The 20,558-nt window shown below is 36.0% G+C and overlaps 2 protein-coding genes across 10 annotated transcripts in view; one reads left to right on the top strand and one right to left on the bottom strand.

Annotated features, from left to right (window-relative positions):
- CRYZL1 (crystallin zeta like 1) overlaps positions 1–1,391 on the bottom strand; it is a 60,994-nt gene extending 59,603 nt beyond the window's left edge. The window contains exon 1 of one of the 7 annotated variants that reach the window (XM_051984930.1): positions 1,282–1,391. The gene's annotated coding sequence lies outside the window, so the exon portion shown is untranslated. The remainder of the gene's footprint in view (positions 1–1,281) is intronic. The other 6 variants (XM_051984927.1, XM_051984932.1, XM_051984926.1 and 3 more) reach the window with 6 other exon arrangements.
- A 681-nt stretch (positions 1,392–2,072) lies between these two features.
- The window catches only part of ITSN1 (intersectin 1), a 256,471-nt gene continuing 237,985 nt past the window's right edge, over positions 2,073–20,558 (top strand). Inside the window, exon 1 of one of the 3 annotated variants that reach the window (XM_051984917.1) lies at positions 2,073–2,426. The gene's annotated coding sequence lies outside the window, so the exon portion shown is untranslated. The remainder of the gene's footprint in view (positions 2,427–20,558) is intronic. The other 2 variants (XM_051984914.1, XM_051984915.1) reach the window with 2 other exon arrangements.

Below are 20,558 nucleotides of genomic sequence, written 5' to 3'. Positions count from 1 at the left end.
TTATAATAGCACCTACTTAATAGAGCTGCTGAGAATTACAGGAAATAATATTTACATAGCAGTTAGCACAGTGACTGGCGTAGAGTAATGACTTAATATAAATACTTGTTCCTTTCCTTCTCTCCTTCCCCTTCCCCTTTCCCCCAATCTCTCTAAAGCTCTCAAGACTGAGGAAGAAAGAGAGTTCACTCTCTTCGTCAGTTGAGAAAGTTTTCACCACAGGAATTCTGCAAACACAGTTAAGGACTCCAAATTTTTTCCGCCAGTATTACACCATTATGATACACTCTGCAATAAGGCATACAAGAATCCTGTGACTTTGGTTAATGGGATTGCAAAAATAACTCGAAACGTCATGCAAGCACGAATGAGCAGGAAATCTAAGCCAAAGTGGCAATAAAAAACAGAATCACACCTCCCAGACCCAGATTCCGAACTTGGAAGGCAACTGGGGTGTCATCTATAGCTCGAATCCTTTCTCTAAGAAATTGCAGCCCAAAGAGATTAGGCGATTTATCTAGAATCCTATACTAATAACATGCTGCCAGATAACAGGGGGAAAAAAAGAAAAAGAAAATTCAATTTTATTTGAATCACAAGTAAATAAAAGTTGAAGGGAAAAAAAGCATTTATTAAGTACTTACTGATGCCAGTCACTGTGCCAAATGCTTTACAAAATAGCTGACTGATTCGATTCTCACAATAACCCAGGGAAGAAAGTCTTAAGGTTATCCCCATTTTATGTTTGAAAAAATCGAGGCGAAAGGCAGTATCAATGAAGCCCGGGTCTTTCCGTGGCCAGAAAAGCTCTATGGTAGAATTTGAATTCAGGTTTTCCCTACGCCATTGACAACACTATCCAACGCGCCACCTAACTGGGAAAGTCCAAACCTAAAATACGCACATTTTCTTCCCGTAGAAAAGGAGAAACTAAACAAGATAAGGAAAGCCTTATAACTTTCCCGCGTCTGTTTCCTCACTCCTAAGGGACTGGTGGATGTGGCAGTGTGTACTAAATGGTCTCCAAGGTCCTTCGAGCTCGAAATCCAGGGAAAATTGCACAGTCCTAGGAGGGCCGGAACAAAAATTCATTACCGCGTCCGTTCCGTCGGGGCCCAGCCACGGGATTAAGGCCGGGGCGGTCACTAGCGTCTTCTAGCACAGTCTTCCCTCCCCACTCCACCCCACCTCACCCCCCAAAAGTCTCCACGCCGCGTCACAAACCAGATAATCTACTCCTTCACTAGAAAGGAGTATTTTAAGGTTCCTTAAAATACCTACCTGCGAAGAATCGGGAACCGACACACTCCCCTCTTCTTTAGTCCAGGGTTGTTGCGTTTAAAGCCCGCCCCTAAACTCAGTACTTCGCTCCCATTGGCCCTATACCCTCTGTCTATCAGCTATTGCTTGTAGCGTGGGAAAGAAAGCGCCATAGTAACTAAAAGAGACTACGTCTCCCAGCATGCTTCACCGGCAGCCACGGCTAGGAGAAGACGGACTTTGCATATTGGGCATTGTGGTCTCATGGTTTAGGCAACCCTTTCATGCAAATTGAGTAAGTCGTCAAGGAGACGCCCTTCTTATCCCCCGCCCCCTCCCCTGAACTCCAGGCCCCTTCTTGCATTTGGGGAGATGGCGGTTGTTCTTTTCCTTGCAGCTAAATATGTTTAATAGCTACCGTGACGGAGCATAGAAAGAGACTCAATCTGGCATCACGTAGCATGTGACAGCATCGTATAAGGTGAAAAAGCCGAGATTGTACAATGATTACACCGAAAGGCCCAACCAATGCCAGATCGCCCAGTTCCTAACATCAGCCCCTCCTAATTTGCCCGCGAAGTCCCCCCCCAATTTCCAAATCCATGCTTCTATTGGTTCATTTGGATGTCATTATTTCCCCTCCTCCTTTCCTAGGGTAGGCGGGGTCTTGCAAAAGTCCTCTGTCTCTCTTCACTTCCATCTCTCTCCGCCTTTCCCACCATCCAAGTCCTCCTTCCCGAGAGGTGGGAGGGGCCAGAGTCTCGGGATTGAGAGGTTGCTGCCCTTCCCCCCACATCTGTGGGCGGGGAGCTAGGTAGAGAGAGAGTGCAAGCAGGACTGGGGGGTAGAGTGGGGGTTAGAGAAAGAGACCGTGGTGGGGAAAAGGGGAGAGCGCGCGAGACTGAATGGAAGACTAAAAGACAGATAGGTAGCAAGATAAACAGATAGATAGGTAGCTAGGTAGATAGATAGAAAGAGTTGGTTGCTCCATAGTACGGCGGCTCGCAAGGGAGAATCCCAAGAGAGCTCCGAGACTGGAGGGGATGGTGTGCGGTGCGGCGGCGGCGGCGGCGGCAGCGGCAGCGGCAGCGTCTTCATCTCTCCTCCGGGCGTGTGCCCAGCACTGATTTCTCCCCGGGGCCGCGCAGATCCCGCCCGGAGATGAGGTGGGGTATAAGCAAAGGGCGGTGGGCTGAGGCAGTGGGGGAGGGGGCAGGAACAGAGAAAAGACTGGATCGCAAGGCTGTTGGAGGCGGCGTGTGTGTGTGTGTGTGTGTGTGTGTGTGTGTGTGCGCGCGTGTGTGTGTGTGCGTGTGTGTGTACGCGTGTGTGTCTGCGCGCGCGCGCGTATGTGTGCGCGTGTGAGGAGGGGATCTCCCTGGGAGGTTACGGGGGCTGGATCTGGGGGTCGGGGAGCCATGGCCGCCCGGGTGTAGAGTTGGGCAGTCTCCCCTGTGGTGTTCGCGGATCGCTCTCTGAGACCCTTCTGGTCGCTCTTGGCCCCCAGCCCGAGCTCTGGCTTCCCCGCCCTGCCCTTCTCTTTCGTCCTCCTCTTTCGCAGCCGAGGCGAGCAGGGCCGGGATGAGGAATGGGCTCGAGGCCCCAGGGAAGATGAAGGACTGGAAGAAGGGAGATCTTGGCGGTGATTTATAGTTGGGAGTCCCGGGTGAGGGCAATTTGTCGATTTGGGGCTTCAGATTAATCGGGCCTCAATACCTGGCTGGGAAAAGAGCAGCCCTCTACCCTTATTCCTTCCCCACCCCGCCCCCCTACGTATTGGGGGGTGAGGTGGGGGTGGAAGAGCCGGATCCTTCTCGGACAAGCCTTCCCCTTCCCCCCACCCCCCCTGTAGTCATGGTTAGGTTTGATAATCTAAGCCATAACCTCCCCAGTATTCTTGGCAAAACTATGGCTCACTGACTTAGGTTTTTCAATCTTTTCTCTCTGGCTCATCTTTATCTAGGTTTCGCAAAAACCAGTGTCACTGAAGGACACCGATCCTATTTTAATGTACATGCTCTTACTGTGATCTCCCTCTCTGGTGATAACCACCAGAGGCATGGTTTCTCATCTTGCTTTTCATCTTGCTGCTTTTCCTTCTCAATTTCCCTCCTTTCCCCCGGCACACAGTTTTATGTTGTAAACAGAAAGAATAATTTGTGTCTCCTGACTGGATAAGGTCATTACCAATTGTGCGTGTTTGTATGTGTGTTCTGGTTTCCCTGCCTGTTTCTCCTTTTTCCCTTTCTACATGTATAATTTTATGATTCCAACTGAAAAATCAATTGCTGTGCCCTTACCTAGAGGAGGACACGACCAATTAAACAAGAAAATGTAGTTGGAACCCTCAGGAAAAGGAAACCAATATGGGATCATCTTCCTTTTCCTTTAGTTCTGTTTGCCTTTGAATGAGGAGACAACTTTATAGATTACATTTCCTGTGGATATCTTTTGTTCTGGCTCAACTGTGTGTGTATTTTTATGAAAATAAAATTTCGCTTTTTAGGAAATATTAGTTGTGATAGCATTCATTCGATTAAGGCTATTTGCAGATTTTCTCCCAAGGACATTTTGGTATATTGTTCAAACACGAAAACTTCATTTAGTATCTACTAGTTATCATTTCCTTTTTGTGAGAAAAAAAAATTTGAATATAACATGAAGAATTTCTAAACTTGGGGGTTTTGTCTGATTGGTCTTCCACCTTTTAAGTAGATTTTTTTTTTGGGGGGGAGGAGGATATTCCTCTTGTCCTTACACATATTTTGCTTATAATTCATTGTTGGAAATAGGCTGCTTATCCATATAAAGATGGAATACTTCATTGTCTTTTGGATCACTTCCAACTTTGACATTTTAGATGTTGTGACATCTGAAACCTTTCAGTATCATGAGAAAGAGTTAAAATGAAGAATTTCTGTGCTGGGGATTATTTTGGGTTTGTTGTAGACTATAGAGTTACTCAAATGGTCTCAACTCAGTTGTCTTATTGTACCTATTCCAGATATACATTCTATTGAATGAATCCCGTTAAACTCTGTCCTTGTCATCTGAAATATTGTGTTGATTTCTGGGCACCATGGGTTAAGAAGGGCATTATAAGCAAAGAGGGCAATTGGGATGGTGAAGGAGCTGGGTATATTTTTGCCTGGAGAAAAGACTCAGGAAGGTATGTGTTCAATGGAGGGGTAGTCATGTGTCCTGTTTGGCCCCAGAGGAAAGAAGAACTAAGAGTTATGGGGGTATTGGTTGTAAAGAGGCAGATTTTAGTTTAAGATTGTGAAAAAATTTTCGATTAGAGCTGTCCAGAAATGGAATGGGCTGCCTTGAGAGGTAGTAATTTCCCCTTCCTTGAAGCTTTTAATCACAAGTTTAAAAGCTGACCACCTGTTGTGTATGTTGTAATGGGAATTCTTTTAGACCAGATGGCCATTAAGAGTTCTTTAACTCTCAAATTATTTTATTCTTAGCAATCCTTTTTATAATTCTCACTTCCAGGCATACATCATGAAATAACTCTTGAATATTTTGAAGTGGATGTCGCATAGATACCTGAAAGTTAATGCCTAATACAAGCTTCTTAATTTTTCACCTGTAAAACCTCTAAATTCTTTATCTCTTCAGGGCACTTCTGTCCTATATTCTTTCTAGTTTTATAACTACAACCCTTTATTTATCTTGTCAAATCAGCCTTCACATCAAGTCTTATTATACCTGTTCTATTTTTTTCTACTTGCACAACTGTTACCTTAGTTCAGGTTCTCATTTTCTCTTATGTGGATTATTGCAATAGCTTCCTACCTGATCTCCTCTAATTTATTTTAATCCATTCTCCACACAGCTGTGAAATTGATGTTCCTAAAGCACAGGTCTGATCGTGTTACTTCCTTACTCAATGAATAAACTCTAGTAGCTCTCCTGTTGGGCAGCTCAAATCTGGCCTCAGATATGTACTAGCTGTGTGATCTGAGAAAGTCATTTAACTCTGCCTGTTTTTCCTTATCTGTAAGCTGAGTTGAAACTAGCATCTTTGCCAAGAAAACTCCGAAAGGGTTCATGGAGACTCAGACATAACTAAATATTACAACCTCAACATCAAGGTCTCTGTTACATTTTGGGTCAACTATAAAGTACTCTGTTTGGCATTTAAAGCCCTTTCTAATGGCCCCATCTATCTTTTGCAGCCTTCTTATACTTTATTTTCCTTTTTGTATATTATATAGTCCAGATAAACTGGACTTGTATCTATACATGTCTATGCATTTCTTATGTACATGACTTGCCGTCTGTGCCTTTCCATTGGTTCTTCCTCATCTCTGCCTCTGAGAATCCTTCATCTTCTTCCAATATCAGCTAAGGTGCTACTTTTTCTCCCTCTTCTCCATTCTTTTCCACTTTCTCCTCCAAATAATTTTGTATATACCTATATAAGTATGTATTGTCTCCCCTTGCTAGATTATAAATTATTGGAAGGCAGTGATTATTTTGGTTTTTGCCTTCACAGTCCTGTTTCCTAGCACAGTACCTGACACATAGTAAGATATGCTTATCACACTGTTTTAACAGTTTTAACTATTTTAAACTTCCATTTGACCTCACTAAGAGGGTTGCTGAATAGTTATTTCTATGGTTACATTATCAAGGAATCTTGTTTGATCTTAACATATGCATGTTGTTCCTTATTGGAAGAGAGCTTTTCAAACTTCAGTTGGTCTACTATGTTAAATGCTTTTTTGTTTTCATCTAATAGGAAACACAGTAGGATCTTCTATTCTTGTGACTTATATAGAGAGAATTGAGTTATTGTAAAGATATGTTCTAGTGTAGAAACTTTGCAAAAGTCCATTTCCCCCCATTTTCATCAAGACTAATCTAAATACATGTATAAGTTTCATTGTTATAAAGATTTCATAAAGACAAGGGAATAGGCTGATAGATACTATTGTTCTCTTGATTCTTTCTTTTTTTCAGGTAATGTCTATAATCACCAATTTTGTCCTCATTCTCTTTCTTCTTTTTGATGAAATATTTTATAAAACAAGCCAGAAAATCTCCATGCCCATTGAGTAGTTCTTCTATGGAGAATCTGTAGAACATAGAAAAAAATTTTTTTGGAATAAGGTGGTTTGAACAGATTGTGATCCGTGTTCTAATTTGAGCCTAACAGTTTGGTTAATGATCACTGATCCTTTTGAAATAAATAGTTAAGTGATGTTGAGGGTGGTGATGATAGTGGTGATACAAAATCTAGGATTTGTAATCTGGCCTCTTGTTTCTTATTCCTAGATAACTTTTGTTTCATATCACTGCTATTTCTGATTACTTTCTTTCCCATTTCCTCCTCATTAAACCTACTTTTTGTAGCAAAACCAAAAGGCGGTGGGGGTGGGGGGAATCAGTTTTTTTTAAATGAACTTTTAACATGATAATATACAAAGTACAGAAAAAAGAGGATTGCATATGAATCTGTCACCTTCCCATTATATTTTAAAGGTATTTATTTAGTTTAATACAAAACTGTCCTATTCATCTGTTAATACCTTTAAACTTCTTTTGCATTTTTCTATTTAATTTTTAAATGATTGATAGTCTTTGCTGTTTTCCCCTCCAATCACCATCATTATCCAATTATTTTTCTCAATAATTCCACCCCTCCAATAGTTTTCTTTTCACAAATTAATATAGTCTAGTAGAACATATTGACATAGTAGACATGTCTGAATGTGTATATTTTATTCAGGACCTTATTCATCTCTCTGTCAAAATGTGGGAAACAAGTTTTCTCGAATATTTTAAAGTCACAATTGGTCATTACCTCTTTAAATGATGGACATTCATTGGTTTCCATTTCTTTGCTATAATAAAAGGTGTCACTATAAATATTTTTGTTTATAGAGATCCTTTCCCTGTCTTTGAATTCTTTGGGGTATACCTAGTAATGAGTATGGTTCAAAGAACATGCATATTTGACTTTTGGGATTTAATTCCAAACTGATTTTCAGAATATTTAAACCGGTTTATAGATTTATCATTAGTGCTTCAGTTTGCCCATCTTCCCAAGATGCCTCCAAAATCCCATCCCCCCTTCCATTTTTTAATCATCTTTGCCAATTTGAAGGATGTGAATTGGGAACCTCAGAATTGTTTTAATTTGGTAGGCATTTTTCTCAACTCATATCCATGACTGTCATAATTATATGATTTTCAGTTTTGTTTTATATCCTTTTCATTTATCTTTCACATGTCATTTTTCTGATTTTGTTTACTCTGTGTCACTTTATATGTCTGGCCATGCTTTTCTCATTTTGTATATTTGTTTTTTCTTGCCATATTCATTGTATTCATGCATCCAGTTTGTTTGGCCATTGCCCAATTAGTGAGCAACTATTTAGTTTCTCATTTTTTGTTAACATTAAAAAACACTTCAATGAATATTTTTTACATTTCTATTCATTTTGCATAATTACAAATTACTTGTAATGTAATTACAAATTTTTCCATAGTTACAAATTGTTTTCCAGAATAGTTGGACAAGGTCATAGCTCCACTAACAAATTCGTATGCTTGTCTTTCCCAGCCCCTCTGCCATTGACTATTTCCATCTTTGCCAGTTTGTTGGATGTGAGGTTTAAAATCTCACTTATTTTGATTTGCATTTTTATTGTTAATAGTTTGGATCTATAAAGTTAATTCTTTGCTGTTATTTTGAGAACTATTTGTTCATACCCTTTGTTTATAGAGATTTCTCTTTACCTTGAATGTGAAATGCTTTTCAGAGTTACATACAATGCAAAGATTAGCTCCCCAGTCAATAGATTGTCTTATATGAGTTGCATTGATTTTGTTTTTTAATTTTGTATAAGTAAAATCTTTTATCTTTTGTGATTCTTTTTTTTTTTCTTTAGGAAATATATCTGAGGGGGGATGTTTTCTTATGTCAGAAAAGGTGAATTTCTTAATATTGTTGAGAAAAGATGGCACAATGATGAGTCTTTTTCTTATTAAGGTGATACAGCTGGTAATAGGAAAAGCTGGAGCTGTGACCTATGTCTCTTTGATTTGAAAATGGCTGTTCTTATTCTTGAAGTGTGGAAAAGTTATTTTGTTAGAATATCTATGTTTTTAGATCGATTTGCTACTAAAGCTCAAACTATTTTTATTTTTTCTTCCATGCTGATCAGTGTCAAAGGAAAAGAATGTGATTCCCCTCTTGCCCCCACCCTTTTTTTTTTCTACTTCTCTTTGTGTGGTTTCTTAATTGAGTATAATACAATCTTTTTTGAATTATATTGAAGTTATTTTTCATTCTTCAGCAGAAGGAAATAGGAAGTTTAAGATGAGGAGTCTTTAAGTTAGACTAAAATATGGGAGACATTGAATTTTTGTGAATAATTTCATAATGTAATGACATTGAAATTTCTACTGCTTCTCCCATCTTACCTCAAAGCATCACTTTTTGTGGCTGTCTGTAGTAAGAGATCTAATTTGATAAATATGTATAGTGACATACATATATATTTGTGTGTGTGTGTGTGTGTATTCATTGTTTCTGATTTATCTTTTTGAGAATTCTTGAGGTATATATTACCTCCAAAAATACTTATTTTGACTAAATGAAAGAGGAAATTGGCAAATGTTCAGAACATTCAAGGTTTGTGAATTGGTCAATTGGAAAATTTTTATTTAATTCTAAATATGCATCTGGCAGTATGCTAAGTGGTCAGGCTATGAAGAAAAAGTGAATATAATTTACACCTTCAAGGAGCTTACATTCTTAAGCAGGGGACAACATGAAGTATATAAAAGATACACATAACAATAAATAACTTTTAAGAGAAAGGCCCTGTGAAACCTTCAAGTAGAAGATGAAATTTGAGCTCAATCTTGAATGAATCTTGAACTTTTAAGAGACTAAAGTCAGGGGGTTAAGGGAGAGCATATCAGCTATGGAGATGGAATGTCATATTTGAAGATCAGAAAGGAGATGTCATGATAATTATGCTATAGAGGGGAATTATATACCTAAGAGTTTGGAAAAAAATAAGAAGCCAAACATAATTTATATTTGAACTTAGAAATGATAGGGAGGCACTGCTGTTTATTGAATTAGGAGCATTACCAGGTCATATCTATGCTTTAGGAAAATCACTTTGGTAGCTATTTGGAGGGTGAATTTGAGTTTTAGATGCCCATGATGCAACAAACTCAGAATGTCCATTAAAGTTTTTGTAAAGTACAGGAGCTCAAGAAAAAGTCAGTGGAGGTCTGGATTTAGAAACCTGGGAGTAATGTATGTAAAGATGATAATTGAAGTCATGTGAGCCAATGAGATGACTAAGTAGAATAAAGAGAAAAGAGGACCTGAGAAATTTCTTGGAACATACTAACAGTTTAGTGGGTATAACATTCATGATGATACAACAAAGGAGACTCAGGAGGAGTGTTTAGACAAGAACCAATAAAGAGCAGTGAGATACAAACTCAAAAGCAGAAAGGCTGTTTAAGATGATGGAGTGGTCGTCATTATCAAATGCTACATGAGAATTGAGAAAAGACCATTAGTTATGGCAAATAAGAGACTGTTAGTAACTTTGGAGAGAGCAGTTGCAGTTGAATTATACCAGAAATTAGATTGCAGAGTTTAGAAGAGCATGAATATAGACAAACTGGAGGCACTGAGGATAGAAGGCCTTTCCAAGAAATTAAGTTGAAAAAAGGAAAAGAGCTATAGAATAACTGCAGACTGGGATGATAGAATCTCAGTGAATTTTTTAAAGGATAGGGGAAGACTTGGCCAGATACTTTGTATTGTGCAATAGAGTATTAACTAATAGTAGCAAATTAGTTTCCACAAAACATTCTTGTCGTTCTTTGAAATGTTTTTACTATTGGCAAATATGTAGCAATTTCCATTTTCTTGGTACTTATCACTAAAATAAGAATTGTTTCTGATGTCATTCATTGCTTACAGAGATTCTTAGATCTTTTGTGGATGAGAGATTGTGAAAGAAAGATGAATAACTTTCATCTTCCATTTTTTAAGGCTTCTTAAAACTTGTTAATTATCTGAAAAGGGAAAAATGTATGGACTGGCTTTCTAGACTTTTTTTACTGAGGCCTTTGCTTATTTCTCTATTTTTTTTTTTTTTTTTGAAATACTGTTGCTTTTGTTACTGGAACTTCTGATTAGATCTTTAGTTTGTCAGACCTTGTTTTTTTCTTTTTCATTTCTTTACATTGTGCAAATATGTCATATACACACACACATATATATGTGCAAATATATGTGTATATACAACATGCATATGATGTGTACCTGTGTGTATTGTAATTTTTCTCTTAAGTTATAAAATCCTCAAAGGCAAAAGTCTCTTATTGTTGTTTTTGTTATCTGGTCATTTTCATTCCTGGCTTTTCCTAATGTCATTTGGTATTTTCTTGGTAAAGATACTGGAGTGGTTTTCCATTTCCTTCTCCAGCTCATTTTACAGATGTGGAAACTGAGACAAACAGGATTTAAGTGACTTGCCCAGAGTTACATTGAGTGTCTGAGATCAGATTTAAACTCAGGTCTTTTTGACTCAGGCCCAACTTTTATCCATTTTCTATAAGTTTCTTAAATCTCTTTGTATAAATCAATCAATAACCATTTATTAAGTACCTCCTATCCTGCACTAAATAGCTTAAGCCTCTATTTAGCACTTAAATGTCCCTTGAAGTTCAGTGTGTATCTAAAAATAGTGAAAAGTATTTCCATGTGATTTGTGGGATCCATTCAATTATGCCTTATATAGGAACCATTTTTTTTTTCAAAATGGAGGGAGCCTGTCAGGATGCATGTCAGAAACTTTTGGAGGCAAACTGAGGGAATACTCCCTTATAAAACACTTAGCTTCAGGCCCTGAAACTTAAATTTAAAAAAAAAATTATTTTAGTTTTTTTTAAATTTAAAGTATTTACATTTTATTAATGAAGAAAATATTAGGATATGTTACAAAGATTTAAAAAGACATATTTACTTTGTCTCCTTTTAACTTTGATTTTGTACTTTAAGAAATTTATTTTCTTTGCTGTTATTTTATATGATTACAGTCAACATGTATTTTGTTATTCCACTGAATTCTTATTCTGAAAATCTTTTCAGACTTGTTTCAATTGGTATCACTTCAGATAGGTCTTCTATATTTCTTTGTATCCTTCATATTTATCATTTTATGAAACCAAAATATTTCTTTATGCTATACTTCAATATATTTTTTTAAATAATTATAACTTTTTATCGACAGAACCCATGCCTGGTTAATTTTTTACAACATTATCCCTTGCACTCACTTCCCTCCTTCTTTTCCCCTCCTTCTCTCCACCTCCTCCCCCAGATGGCAAGCAGTCCTATACATTCCTGAAATTTAAATTTATACTAGTAGAAATAAATTCTAGATTATCTGTAGTAAGATGTTCATGCCTATGATTTAGATTAAGGTCATTCCACGAAAATAGATTTTCTCAGAAAAAAATGGAAATTCCTAATTCCTTTTTTTTTTTTTTTTTTTTTTTTTCTGAGACAATTGGGATTAAGTGACTTGCCCAGAGTCACACAGCTAGGAAGTATTAAGTGTCTGAGGCCAAATTTGAACTCAGATCCTCCTGATTTCAGTATTGGTGCCCTATCTAGTATGTCACCTAGCTGCCCCAAAATTCCTAATTCTAAAAAATATTATTGAAAAATATGTTCTATTCCATTTAATATTTGGACAATTAAAAATGCCATTTTTGTGACCTGAGTTTAAATCTGCCTGTGTCTAATATGTTACTAATAATTATACGTACAAATCTAATTAAAATATATGAAAGTACAAATACATATTTGTATGCATATTTATATATATATAAACAAAGACATGTCACAAAGTATATATACATGCTAGTATATTTGTCAAATATATATTACAAAGGCAGCATGACTTAATGGATAAAGTCCTGCTCTTATACGAAACTGATTTTATTACACTGGGCAAATCACATAACTTCTCAAGTGCCTCAGGCAACTCTTAAATAAATTGTAGAGAAGGGGCCAATCTGGATTAACAGAGGAAGTTGTGGTTTCTTTCTTTTTTCTTTCTTTTTTTTTTTTGGGGGGGGGTTTGTTTTCTGTTTGTTTGCTAGAAATCACTAATCATTTAGTGTTTTTTTTTTTTTATGATGTGGGTGGGCTCAGGAAGACTTAGGTTCAAGTTCAGAATGATAACAGTGACTTTTAATGTTTCAATGTTCTAGGCAACTCTCTAAAATTGTAAGTTACTAAGAGGGTGTTCATCTGTTGTGGGAGTTTCCTTATCTGAAACTTCCCTATACCACTGCAATCATTGGTCCATTCCATACCCCTCCTTATATATATATAGGTGTGATGTATGTGTGTTTATGATATTGATGTGACATATATGATATGTGACAATGTATTCACATAATATGGAGGAGAAGGAGAAGGAGAGAAAAGACATGCTAATAAGCAAGAGCAATGCATCGTATAGAGCACTGGTCTTGGAATCAGAGAGACTCATCTTTTTGAGTTCAAATCTAGCCTCATGCATTTAATATACTGTGTGTACACTTAATACATACACTTAATAGCTCTGTGATCCAGCACAAGTTACTTATTCCTGTTAGTTTCAGTTTTTGAGCTAGAGGAAATAGTAAACTATTGCATTTCTTTGCCAAGAAAATTCTAAATAAAGTCATGAATGGTCAAACATGATTGAAATGACTCACATTACACACACACACACACACACACACACACATATGTATATATATATATATATACACATATTTGTGCACACATAATATACATAAAATAAATATATATGCAGTTTATCTGATTTTGGCAAAGTTTGTCATTCTCTGGATATGGTGAGATATACAAGGTGATAATTCAGTAGGATCATGATTGGACTCAAAAAGGAGCTGCTACTGTTTACTGTCATTGTGACAGGAGACCATTGGAAAAATACTCCTGGGATTGGTGCTTGACCTGATGCTGTTTAATATTTCTCTTATTGACTTAAAGACATAGATGGCATGCTCATCAACTCTGCAGATGACACAAAGCTGGTGTGTCAGCTGTCACACTGGATGATAAGAGTCAGGATCCAAAAAAAGACATTGACATGCCACAACACTGAACTTAATCTAAAAAGAGGAAAATGATTAGATATAAATGCAAAGTCTTAAACTAAAAAAAAAAAAAAAAAAAAATTTTTTTTAAAGCTGACTTCTAATTACAAGAGAGAAGAAATCTGATTTGACAATTTTTCTATAAAAAAATTTGGGGTTTTAGTGGACTACAATGAATCAGCAGTATGTTATTATGCCCCTCTTCTCCCAAAAGCTAATGAATGAATGAAATGAACATTTAAATGGTAACTTTGTGTTGAACAATTTGTTAATTAAACCTTGAATATAATTTCATAAATAAGATAGTTCTTGCCCTCAGCAAATGAGTAATAGGAATTTACATTCTAATTGGAAGTCACTACATATATGAGGGAATGAAGGCTAGGAAAGGGAATTTTAGTCTGTGAAGTCATAGAGATAGTGAATCTTTTGGGATTCTGGCTTAAAATATTCTTTCAGGAAGTCCTGTAATATGGATTAATTACCCTTCCTGGAATTAGAGAGGTAGAAAACTGAGGTTGGGTAGAGGGGATGTTGCTATTGTTTGTCCTTTATTCTTAAAGAAGAACATGATTTCAGTGAGGTGATGCCACAATATGCAAGTGAATCGGATTTGAATGAGAGAGATCTGTGCTAGATCACCAGCCTCAATTTCTCCTACAAATCTGTTTGGATACAAGGGCAAGATAGCGATCAGGATAAGATGGCCCTAGGATGCAGTGGGAGACCTTGACCTTTTTAAACTAAGGTCTTTAAGGTCTTTAACTCCAATATATCCAGGAAGGAAGGAAGGAAGGAAGAAAGGAAGGAAGGAAGGAAGAAAGTTAGCTAGCTCTGTTGCCCTGTGCTCAGTGAGGCAGGTTCTATCCATAGAAGTTGTTTGTTCTTCATTCTCCAAGATGACCATGACATCAGAGAGGTGATAACCATGATGGTTGAGGTAGAGGATATATGCCTAACCATTAAGGAAGATGTTAAGATGGCTCTGGTGGATAGCTGGATACATATAAAACATGATCTGGTCTGTTCCAGGCTAGATCTAGTAGGCTATGTTTTCCTCATTTGTCATTGGAGATAGCTATGCCCCAGGATAGAAGTTTTAAAGCTTGAATGGATTAACTGCACTGCAAGGTCCACCTTCAAAGGCATTGTTCCTGATGGACAAAATAGTGACTGCAGCAGAGTGGAAGACAATATTTGCTCATGTAGCTTTTAGACAAGTTAGATATATTTTAAGGAAAAGTCCTTTTATTCCTATGCTCTCAAGTGTTTTTATTAGGAATGGCTGTTGGATTTTATCAAATGCTTTTTCTGCATCTATTGAGATGATCATATGGTTTTTGTTTGGTTGGTTGTCGATCAAGTTAGATATATTTTGCTTTGAGCATTTACACATAATCTTTAATCAAGATTTTTCAGCTCTAGGGAGGAGTTCCAAATCTGAGGATTTTAATAAAATAATGAAGGACAGCTGAGCAGTGCAGTGGTTAGAGCAATGGAACTAAAATCTAAAAGAACTGAATTCAGATTTTGCCTTAGACATACTAGGTTGTGAGATTGGACAAATCACTTAATCTTTGCTATTTTAGTTTTTTTCATCTGTCTGTAAAATGGAGGTTAAAAATAGCACCTACCTCTCAGGATTATTATGACAATAAAATGAGACAACATTTATAAAGCACTTTGCATATCCTCATCAGATCTCATCTGGAATATTGTATTCAGTTCTGTGATTCATAGTGTAGGAGGACATTGATAAACTGGATAGTGGCTAGAGGATATTAAGGTTGATTGAAGGGACTAGACATATTTAGTTTGGAGAAGAGAAGACTTGGGAAACATGTGATAGACTGTCTTCAAGTATTTGAAGGTAGTTCATGTGGAAATGAGATTAGATTTGGTCTTTTTATTTATATATGGAAGAACCAGGAATAACTGGTGAAAATTGTAAAGGCTGGTTGTCTTTTGTTCTTGAAGACGACCACTGATATCAGGAAGATGATTATCTTGACTTGTGAGTGAATTGGATTTACAGGAGACACAGCTGCATAGTCTTTAGCCTCATTCTCTCCCCCAGTGTCTTCAGAAACTAGTGCTCAAAACTTTGCTGTGGCTTAGGATGCAGTGGAAGACCTTGATCTTTTTAAGTTAAGATTTTTCCCAGGTCTAACTTTGAGCCAACACCCATTCAGTAATTAATTAAAGGCTAGGTAGAATGGAGGCCAACCATAGCCTACTTTAAGAGTTTTGTAGAACTCTTTAACACTGGGAAATGAACGTGGACCACAACATAGCATTTACACACTTTCTGTTATTGTTTGTATACAATTTTGTTTTTCTTCTCAGGTTATTTTTACTTTCTTTCTAAATCCGATTTTTCTTGTATAGCAAATCAACTGTATAAATATGTATACATATATTGTATTTAAGATATACTTTAATATACTTAACATGTATGGGACTACCTGCCATCTAAGGGAGGGGGAGTGGAGGGAAGAGAGGGGAAAAGATAGAACAGAAGTTTTTGCAATAGTCAATGTTGAAAAATTATCCATGCTTATGTTTTGTCAATAAAAAAGCTATACAAATAATTTTAAAAGGGAGTTTTATAGAGAGATAAATTTAGGTTACATGTTAACGAAAACTTCCTAGCAATTAGAGGTATTGGAAAATGGATTGAACTGAGCATAGAAGGTGATGTATTTCCCTGTTTCCCTTCCCATCCCTCTTGGAGTTCTTTGGGCAGATGCTACATAACTACTTGTCAGGTATATAGAATTGTAAGGTTTGCAAAGGATTTTACAAACATTAGTTCATCTGCTCCTTACCAGAACACAGTGGGATTTGATGTTTTTCTAATCCTTGTCTTTTTTTTTTTTTTAAATAGGTGAGGAAATTGAGATTCAGTTTTAAAGTGATTTGTTCAGTTACACTACTATTCGTGACTGGGAGTAAGGTTTGAATTTAAGTTCTCCTAGCTATAAATTAAAGATTCTATTTACTATGTCATTATTTTTTTTAATAGCTTTTTATCTATAAAATATATTGATGGGTAATTTTTCAACACTGATCCTTGCAAAACCTGTTCCAACTTTTCTCCTCCTTCCCTCCCCCCTTCCCTAGATGATAGTTAGTTCAATACATGTTAATTATATTAAAAATCGGATCTAGAAAGGAAAAAAAAAACTTGTGAAGGAAAACAAAAATGTAAGCACACAATAACTGAAAGAGTGGAAATGCTATGTTGTGGTCTACGCTCATTTCCCATAGTTCTTTCTCTGGGTGTAGCTGATTCTCTTCATTACTGAACAATTAGAACTGGTTTGAATCATGTCATGGTTGAAGAGAGCCACATCCATCAGAGTTGATCATCGTATAATCTTGTTGCTGCATATGATGATCTTCTGATTCTACTTATTTCACTTAGCATCAATTCATCTAAGTCTTTCCAAGCCTCTCTGAAATCATCCTGCTGGTTTTTCTTACAGAACAATAGTATTTCATAGCACTAATATACCACAATTTATTCAGCCATTCTCCAATTGATGGGCATCCATTCAATTTCCAGTTTCTAGCCACTACAAAAAGGGCTGCCACAAATATTTTTGCACATGTGGTCCCTTTCCCTTCTTTAAGATCTCTTTGGGATATAAGTCCAGTAGAAACACTGCTGGATCAAAGAGTGTGCACAGTTTGATAACTTTTTGAGCATAGTTCCAAACTACTCTGCAGAATAGTTGGATTCGTTCACAGCTCCACCAGCAATTTATCAGTGTCCCAGTTTTCCCACATCCCCTCCAACATTCACCATTAAATTTTCCTGTCATCTTACCAATCTGAGAGGGATATAGTGGTATCTCAGTGTTGTCTTAATTTGCATTTCTCTGATCAATAATGATTTGGAGCACCTTTTCATATGAATGTCTTGCTGTCTTAAAGATAGTAAGTAATCATGATATTTTATTTTATTTTATTAAGATAGTAATCATGATATTGTAAATAAGCTGAATTCTCTATCCTCTGTTAAGGCATGTGATTTGGGCTTTTTTTTTAAATTTTTAGTAGTAACGATAAATTTATTCTGATTCAGCTATATTCTTTTTTTTTCTTTCCAAGTCCTTCTAGGACTTGGAAATTTTATATTCTGTTTAATTAAAAACATAAAAATTGTCATATAAAGAAATCAAGCACTGGATCATGACCCTTAGTTTCATCATCCCCAGGTTTTAACTAACCAAATTAATTGATTTGTGGTAGTGGATGCAACATTTGATTGTTATGTCAAAATAAAAACTAGTTACTTTTTGTGAACCTTAGGTAAATTGTTTTTTTCTTTTTTAATTACATATTTACAGAGAAATTTAGACAAGAGATGTGAAACACCTAGCCTGGGGGGGCCACATTCTGTCCATGATACTTAAAGAGAATCATATTAAAAATGTAATTGGGAAATATTTTAAAAATAAGTAAAAATACAACAAAACATAGGTAATAAGTAATTTTCTAAGTCAGTGTGCAGCCACAAGCAGTAATCCTTATGTGCCTGACAGTGGTTTAGACTTAAAAAAGTATATGGAAAAATAACATCAGTATGTCATAAAGAACTTTTCGTAAAGGCAAGTAGTTCTTTTGTGTTTCTCACAGTAATGACTTACTCATTTTGATCCAGATATTTTGTAAAATATAAGTAAAATATTTTCCTTTTAAACCAAATAAGTGATTGTTAAAAGTAAAATTGCTGTTCCTTAAAAAAAAAAAAAATTGAAACCTTGCATCTGTCTTTGGCCTACCTAGATTGTGTTAATTTTTATATAAAATATTTAAATATATAGAAGCAGCTTAGTGTAAAATTACTAGGGAATAGTTCTCAGAGGTGGGAAGATTTCATTCACTTCTGACCTCTGAAATATATTGCCTTTGTGATCTGGACAAGGCACTATTAGAGCTTTGGTCAATTCTTAAAACTCAACATTACAGGTAAAGTGCTGAGCTATGTTGGTAGGGAGAATTTTCTTAATGAGAACTTCCTATATATATCAATAAAACCACAGGGCACCAGTTCTTATCCCCATGCCTATGTAGCTTTTCTTTATCTTTTGTAAAAAATGATATTGCTTTCATTAAACATTTTAAGCAATGTAGATAAAGGAATGTAATGTTATTCAATCATTTGCCAAATCTTGCTGTTTCTATCTTCACAATATCTCTCCCATACCTGATTGCTTTTTTGTTATTTGCATAGACTCTTGGTTCAGGCCCCATCACCTTTCATCAGAATAGCCATTTTCTTCCTGCCTAACATCTCTCTCAGTCTTAATCCATCTTCCACACAGCCATGGAAGTGAAGGCACAAATCTATTTTATTCCTTTTTATAATTTCACTTATTTAGTAAGCTCTAGTGTTTTCCTTTTAAACCTGTGGGATAAAATCAAAACCCTTCTCAATCTAACCTTAGTTTCTTTATTATAATTCTCTACATTACATACTGGGATTTCTCTCTTCCTTATTCATGATATTCCCATTTCTAGTCTTCATCTCTTTGTATTGACCATCTATCCACCATGCCTGGAATGAATTATCTCATCACCTTCACCTCATAAAATCCCTGAACTTTCAAAACTCAACTCTGTACTAACTTCTATCTTTTCTTATAACACCAAACTGCTAATCCTTTCTCTGCCTAACTACCTGTATTTACTTTGTATGGATACATATGTACTTGTGTAACTCATTTAAATAGTCTCTCCCATAGAAACTATTGATATTGTTATTGAATCTTTGAGCAGAAATAGAATGTTGGGCAGTTACTGTTAAACTGTCTTTTAGGAGAGAGTTTTGAATAAACACTGAGATAGAAAGATCTAAGAGAACTTTTTCCCAGAGAATGAATTAATAGTCAAAGAAAGTCTGAAGAGATGATATAAGATCTGAATTTGACTCATCCTGTGGAGAAGATATTCTAAAAAAGCATTCTTGCATAGATAGAGTAGATAAAGAAACATTGACTGCCATCCTAAAAAGGACTGAATAGTCTGATTATGGTCCAGTGTATTTCCATAGTTCTAAAGTCCACTATTGCCGATGATGGTCAGTGGCTGTGATTTTTCTCACAACTGATATATTGTTGAATTACTTAAATGTCTGTCTATTACTTGTTACAATGTTAATAAATTGTTTATTCAGAAAACATGGATATTTATCTAAGCCTGTGATATCAGTAATTGATACTAAAAGATGAAACTTTATGGCAAAAGAGGTTTTTTTGTCTTTGTTTTATAACTAGCTATGGGTCTTTAAAGCTAATTTAGTTAACAAATTAGAAAGCTTGTCCCTTTCAATTAACTTATGAGGAAACCTCAGAACATATCCTTTAGTTGCATTAGAATCCAGCATTAGAATTAATAAGAAAATGAACTTGTGGTAGTTAGGGGATAAGGTTGGAATGTTTGTCATCTAGTATAGTACACCAACACAGCCCACCTGGTGCTAGATCCTACCTAGGCCATATTTAGATATGTGTATATTTTCTCTATGATTTAGCTTAAGAGCATTTTTGATCTTTGCAACTGTGGTGCCTGACACAAAGTGGGTACTTAATAAATACTAATTGATGGAGCCAGTGAAAATAATTCTTTCTGAATGTATCTATTGCTTATTTTTAATTCAAAAATTTTTTTTAGTTTCATATTTCCTTTCTCCACCCCTCTCACTTATTTAAAAATAAATATCATACTCATTATACATATGAAATCAATCAAAACATATTTCTGCTATAGCCATTTCTTATTTTTAGGTACTTAAGTTCGACTATTAATTCAACCAAATCGACAAACATTGTATAGAAGATTAGAGAAACATGACTATTGAAATTTCATTGATATGGGAGAGGCAAGGAATTTCTCTTTTCAATGTGTGATTGAGAAAAACTTTTTAAATTGTTAAGCTACCTATCTTAATGAACAGTATCATTATCTAGTTATTTTCTGCTGAGAAATGACTTTACAAATGCTATTTAGTTGTCTGACTGATTTGTAGTTTTTAAATAATATGATGTGAAGGCATTAGAGTAAAGTTAATAGTGTGATGTGAATGTATTAAGAGTGATTTTTATCTAATAAGATTCACT

This window comes from Antechinus flavipes, chromosome 3 (assembly GCF_016432865.1).
Source record: "Antechinus flavipes isolate AdamAnt ecotype Samford, QLD, Australia chromosome 3, AdamAnt_v2, whole genome shotgun sequence".
Classification (NCBI taxonomy): domain Eukaryota; kingdom Metazoa; phylum Chordata; class Mammalia; order Dasyuromorphia; family Dasyuridae; genus Antechinus; species Antechinus flavipes.
This window is presented reverse-complemented; position numbering and strand designations above follow the sequence as displayed.